Raw genomic sequence first — 7172 nt, 5'->3', positions numbered from 1 at the left:
TACAATGAAATAAAATGACAATATTCATTCATTTTCTACCGCTTATCCTCACAAAGGTCGCAGGGTTTGCTGGAACCTATCCCAGCTGTCTTCGGGTGAGAGGTGGGGTACACCCTGGACTGATCGCCAGCCAATCACAGGGCACATATAGACAAACAACCATTCACACTCACTCATTCATACCTATGGACAATTTGGAGTCGCCAATTAACCTGGCATGTTTTTGGAATGTGTGAGGAAACCGGAGTACCCGGAGAAAACCCACGCATGCACAGGGAGAACATGCAAACTCCACAAAGAGATGGGATCGAACTCAGGTCTCCTAGCTGTGAGGTCTGCACGCTAACCACTAGACCACTGTGCAGCCTCAAAATGACAATATGTCATTATTTATCTTGAATAGTTGACTAGGAAAAATATATGTATTTCTCCGCCGCCTTGACTTACCACATTTATGTTCTTCTTTGCTGGTTAAGTTTGTGCAAAATTGAACTACAAGGCTACCGAGCAGTAGTTTTTTTCTACCTTTCTTATTGTTGTATATCAACTTCAAAATTTCACAGCAAAGCGTCCGAACACGAGATGACAAACTGTAATGTCACACTGTAAAGCCCTCCCAGGTTGGTGGCTGGCCACTGTGAAGAGTAAACAGTAAACAGGGTGGTGTGTGTGTGTGTGTGTGTGTGTGTCGGAGTTGGTCATTAAAGAAAGAATAAACCCATGCTGAGTGTGCTAGCCCAGCTGTCACTCCTATAACTTCAGACTATAGACCACAGGGCTCAAAGCTGGAAGGCCACTGTTTGGTTGGTATGTGTGTGTGTGTGTGTGTGTGTGTGTGTGTGTGTGCACGCCTCCATGTATGTGTGGTACTGCCACACACCCCCGAGGCATTTTACTCAACCCCCTGGCTTCCTTCCTCCCCTTTGTTTAAGGCTACGAGGCAGACTCGGCCAAGCTGAGCACACAAACAAATGCATATGAATGTGTGCTGTCATCTTTACTAGCCCCCCCTCTTTGCCAACATCCATTACCTTTAACATGCCTCCTCACTCGGGGAGAGAGATTTGAGTTAGTTGGGCCGTCGACCCTCCCGCCTCCCCACCCCACCCATTCAACTTGCCAGACGTGGAGGATTATAAGGACCTCGGCCTGGAAGCAGTCTGAATACACAACCTGTTATTTACTAATACAATACGTCACCCGGAGCCATTAAGAAAGATTACACTGCTATTCCACTGCGTCCAACTGTCTAGTCTGTAACTTTATACAATCCATACCGTAGGAAACAGGATGAATCTATTCCAGGGGAAACCTGTTGCTCTAGTAAAACTTTTATTGAATTTTTAAAGCAATATTTCAGTACTTTGAGTGGTTATAGAGTGTAAAAATAAGTGAACCTACAGTGCATTAACATTCTTGTCATACACAAGTGTATAAATAAACATTATAAATGATGTATTGTTCTGCTCTTGAGCACCTCTTGTAAGACTAAAAAGGTTGCGTAAAATTATCGGAGAAAGATAATCTTTGGTGCTTACCGAAGTTAGTTTTTACATGATTGATGGCAGTTTGAAATCTTAATTTTTGCATGGCATTCTGCCCGCAAATCTGGTCCATCCATTATTCAAATATGTTCAAGTATGAAATGCCTCACTTTTTGTGTGTACTGTAAAAAGAGGTTAACAAGTGTAAGAAAAAATATATATACCGTATTTTCCGGACTATTAGTTGCACTTTTTTTCATAGGTTGGCTGTTCCTGCAACGTATAAATGAAAAAAACTGTTTATATTACATAAACACTGGACACCATTTCTGTTCATGTTTATTTTTTTGTGTAGCTGAATAACCATTGTGTTAGCATATCTTACACCTATTCAGCCTGTTCTCTATTCTTTTATTGTTAGAACTTGCCTTCCAAGATGACGTAATGTCGGTTTTGGTCAGGTAGTTTGCAAAATAAATTACCCGCAAAAAATGTGACTTATACTCCAGTGCGACTTATGTATGTTTTTTCTACCTAATTATGCATTTTTGTCATTGTGCGACTTATAGTCCAGAAAATGTGGTAGTTGCTGGTATAAGCGCTGTCACGTAAAGTTAGCATAAATTTAGCATAGCGAGTTAATCCTTTGATGCTAGCTGAACTGAGGTTTTAAGTGACAACATGCTTGATGATGGTTGGAAATATGACCTTTTCCCAAAAAATTTAGGTCAATTAAAAGGGGCGTGTGACTTTAAGAGTTCCACTAACTTCTGTAAAGAGTTTACAGTATAATACTAGTTGAGCTAGTTAAAAAAATAGCTTTTTGCAGACTTTGTCGACAGTTGTAATGATCCATTAATTTTGATGCTAGAATTCCAGCATAAAGGTGTTGTCATCTGTTAAGTATGTAGGACCGTTCGTCCTTATCAGAAGTCTTGCGTCATCCGAGTGCCATTCTGGTTTCAAGTAGTTTTACATTACAAAGAAAAGATTCCTCTCGTCTTTCTTTGGATTCTTTCCAAAAAAAAAGAGCTTCCTGCCTACCTGAAGTGTTCATTTCTTTGCAGCTGCTCTCAGATAAATGAGGCCAGAGATGAGAGACTGCTAATAGACTTAAGGCAGAGGGATGCGTATGAGTCATGCCAATGTTCTCCACCACATTCTCACGTTTCCCGACCTCCTTCATAAGAGGAGACACTTGTCTGAGCACGCTCTCGCTTTTGTCTTTCTCGAAACGCTACAATGCATGCCGAGTAGCCCGCGTATTGCATTTGGGTAGTGGGTGCGGGGCGCTCAGAAGTGGCATTCGGACTTTTAAGACGCAAGGAGACCACACAGAAAGTAAGAAAATAAAACAGCGCAGTTAAGCATCTCGCAGCCACGGCAGCCCTCTTCAACTTCACTGAAGGACACAGATGATTAGCGGCGTTTAAGAATGAAAAGAATGCACAAAGAGAGTCTCTACGTGTAAGTGCACGGGTTGAACTTGAGCTGATGATGTCATTGTTTGTGCCAACAATTTGGTCCAAGCATAGAACAAAAATAGAACCTCTCTAATCCAAACTGGCAAAAATATATCATGCGGCCTGTCACGATAGTCAATAAATCAATATAATCAATAACCGCAATATAAATACAAACAAACTTGATCATTTTTCCGGGCTCAATATATGGATGCATGTATGCATGACAAGAGGGTTCACTCTGTGCATCACCCCTGGGGGTATTAATTCTATACCGGAATGAACCGAGTGTGTCAACCCTCTTGTCAGTCATTCGGCCTCTTTGTCTCAGTGGGGAGGCGAGACGCTAGCGAGTGTCCACTCACACCATCGAATACTTCCTTCATGCCTCTTCATTCATTCATTCATTCATTTTCTACCTCTTTTCCTTACGAGGGTCGCGGGGGTGCTGGAGCCTATCCCAGCTGTGTTCGGGCGAGAGGCGGGGTACACCCTGGACTGGTCGCCAGCCAATCACAGGGCACATCACATTCATACCTATTGACAATTTGGAGTCGCCAATTAACCTAGCATGTTTTTGGAATGTGGGAGGAAACCGGAGTACCCGGAGAAAACCCACGGGGAGAACATGCAAACTCCACACAGAGATGGCTGAGGGTGAAGGGTGGAGTTGAACCCTGGTCTCCTAGCTGTGAGGTCTGTGCGCTAACACACCGCCCCCTCCATGCTTGTTGTATATTATATTAAAATAGCATCTGATGTCAATTTGGGCTGCACGGCGGATGAGTGGTTAACGCGCAGACCTCACAGCTAGGAGACCAGGGTTCAATTCCACCCTCGGCCATCTCTGTGTGGAGTTTGCATGTTCTCCCCGTGCATGCGTGGGTTTCCTCCCACATTCCAAAAACATGCTAGGTTAATTAGCGACTCCAAATTGTCCATAGGTATGAATGTGAGTGTGAATGGTTGTTTGTCTATATGTGCCCTGTGATTGGCTGGCCACCAGTCCAGGGTGTACCCCGCCTCTCGCCCGAAGACAGCTGGGATAGGCTCCAGCACCCCCGCGACCCTCGTGAGGAAAAGCGGTAGAAAATGAATGAATGTCAATTTCAGCCCGTTTGTGCAATGTCATTTTGTGACACAAATAATACAAGATGGTGGAACTTATGTTTCAGTGATTCCGAAAGCATTTTGCATGTGTCCTGCGCCACAGCAGGTGGCTCCTCCCGCTCTACTATATTCCGCTTCTCCTGATAGTCGTGACGTGGTCATGTCATATTTCATTAGGACTAATGAACAGGAACCAAATTTGTTGTGCAAATTTGTTGTGCATGTTGTTTGTGCATACCTCCAGGTATGCACAAACTACATTTAAATCTACAAAAGAAATTAATTAGTTACATAAGTTATTGCTACCATATGCGTCTTGAGAAGCGGAACGTTATTGGCATCGGTTTTGAAAACAAAGATATTGTGTATCTCCAGTAAACAGTATATGTTGACTACAACAAGTGGATTAAAGTAGGATTAAATGATGTCCTTTTCGGATGTATGGAATTGTGAATTGAAACATGACATTTCTCCAGTGTAACCTGTACGCATGTTTGAAACAAATTAAGCCAATTATATCTCATGGGGTTGTGCAGGTGTATCAAAGGCAAAAGGAGTTTCTGTGGATGAGAATGAAGACAAAGCAGGAACACTAAAAATGTATGAACAAAGGCGGGAATCCATCACTCCTAACAAGGTTTTTTGGGGAGGTGGGGGGGTGACTAACTGTGTGAGAATGGCCTTAATCAGGATTTCATGTTAGCGTCCCACAAAACCTCCCTGTTGCTTTGAATAGAGGCGCAGCTCTCTGTTTGCTGATAGCATGAGAAGTGTGAGGGCAGCGGGGTCAGGGGGCGCAGGCCCGCTGAATGACGTGACGTTGCCGCTTCAGCCACTTCTGTTCACCGACCCACAAAATTCTGATCCAGCCCCCCCGCTGAGAAGCACTTTTTTGTGCTGTCATCGCCCTCAGAAGCGGGTGACGAGCAGGCGGGTAAGGATGTGGGCTTAGGGCGGTGGGGGGGCGATGCTTGGAGTGCTGCGAGGCTGCAGGACGCATGCTCTGTTAGCCCAATCAAAAGAAGACGCCTGCATTGTGTGGCGAGCGTTTGCATACTTGCGTGTTAGAGGGGGTGTTAACCTTTGACACCGTCGACTTGGCGACGACAACAGAAACCACTTCTCGCAGCCTGCGCATTAACACACGCCGAGGTAACGCCTCACGTATCAAAAGCACCAAAAAAGGGACGAGGAGAGAAAGCGCTACTTGAGATGGAGGCTTGCATTGGAGTGCTGGTTCGCACTGGAAAACAACGTGTGCTCGCTCATTTGGAAGTGAAGGATTTCTCAGTGTCTTCACATTGTCACTCATGTGCCACTTTTCTTTCCCCACTCTGTCAGTGGAAATTGCTCAATAAGCTTCAATCTTCAACAAAAGAAATATGCGCAAGTCACAAAAACAAGGAAGTCACATTCGTCACACTAAAATGTTTCAGATGTAAGTCAATGGCAACGCAATTGAACACAAAATGTTGTTTTTAAATGAAGGTTCTTATTATTAAGGCACTCAAAAATCCAAACCTACATGTGTGAAAAAGTGATTACCCCCTTTAAAACTTAACTGAGATTAATTGAGATCTATCAGTCTGGACTCCAGCCAACCACAGTGTGAGCCATTATCCACAAACGATGAAAACATGGAACGGTGGTGAACCTTCCCAGTAGTTGCCGGCCAACCAAAATGACCTCAAGAGCCCAGCGACGGCTCATCTAAGAAGTCACAAAAGACCCCACAAAAAGCTCCAAAGGTCAAAGGTCTGTGTCCATGACTGACCAAGACCTGGATGGCAGAGTTCCAGGAGCAAAACCACTGCTGAACAAAAAGAACATTAAGCCTCGTCTCAATTTTGCCAGAAAAAAGTAAAGTAAAAGTAAAGCCGTATTTCAGATAAAGAACATCTTAGCAACTGAAAAATATGGTGGTGGTAGTGTGATGGCCTGGGGCTGGTTACTGCGTCAGGACCTGCAAGACTTGCTGTAATAAATGTAATCATGAAATATCCCGAAGGAGAATGTCCTGCCATCTGTTGGTGACCTCAAACTGAAACCAACTTGGGTTCTGCAGCAGGACAATGATCCAAAACACACCAGCAAGTCCACATCAGAATGGCTGAAGAAAAAATAAATGACGACTTTTGAGTGGTCTGGTCAAAGTCCTGACCTGAATCCTACTGAGATGCTGTGACATGACCTTAAAAAGGTTCTTCATGCTGGAAAAGCCTCCAGTGTGGCTGAATGACAACAATTCTGCAAAGAGGAGTAGGCCAAAATTCCTCCACAGCGCTGTAAGAGACTCATAGCAAGTTATCACAAACACTTGATTGCAGTTGTTGCTGCTAAGAGCGACCCAAAGAGGTCTTCAGTTTAGGGGGCAATCACTACAATGCCATGTATTTTTGGATGTTTTTTCCTCGGTTAATAATTCATTCATTCATTTTCTACCGCTTTTTCCTCACGAGGGTCGCGGGGGAGCCTATCCCAGCTGTCTTCGGGCGAGAGGCGGGGTACACCCTGGACTGGTCGCCAGCCAATCACAGGGCACATATAGACAAACAACCATTCACACTCACATTCATACCTATGGACAATTTGGAGTTTCCAATTAACCTAGCATGTTTTTGGAATGTGGGAGGAAACCGGAGTACCCGGAGAAAACCCACGCATGCACGGGGAGAACATGCAAACTCCACACAGAGATGGCCGAGGGTGGAATTGAACCCAGGTCTCCTAGCTGTGAGGTCTGCGCGCTAACCACTAGACCGCTGTGCCGCCCTCGGTTAATAATAAAATTTTCAATTAAAAACTACATTTTGTGTTCAGCTGTGTTGTCATTGACTAATATTTAAATTTATTTGATGATCTGAAACATTTAAGTGTGACAAACACGAAAAAAGAAGAAATCAGGAAGGGGATATGCAGGAGCTGTGCATCTAGGACCCAAATAAACATTTCAATCTTCTGTTCTTTAAAGTTGTGAAATTTATGTATGAATTTTTCATGTTGCCAGATGGAATGACATAGAAGTCATGTTGGAGCGACAATTATTGTGTTGAATACAATTTATGCTTGGAAGCCATTGAAGTGATTGTTATCCAAAGGTCAACACTTAACTTGT

This window comes from Doryrhamphus excisus, chromosome 1 (assembly GCF_030265055.1).
Source record: "Doryrhamphus excisus isolate RoL2022-K1 chromosome 1, RoL_Dexc_1.0, whole genome shotgun sequence".
Taxonomy (NCBI): domain Eukaryota; kingdom Metazoa; phylum Chordata; class Actinopteri; order Syngnathiformes; family Syngnathidae; genus Doryrhamphus; species Doryrhamphus excisus.
Note: the sequence above shows the minus strand (reverse complement) of the source record.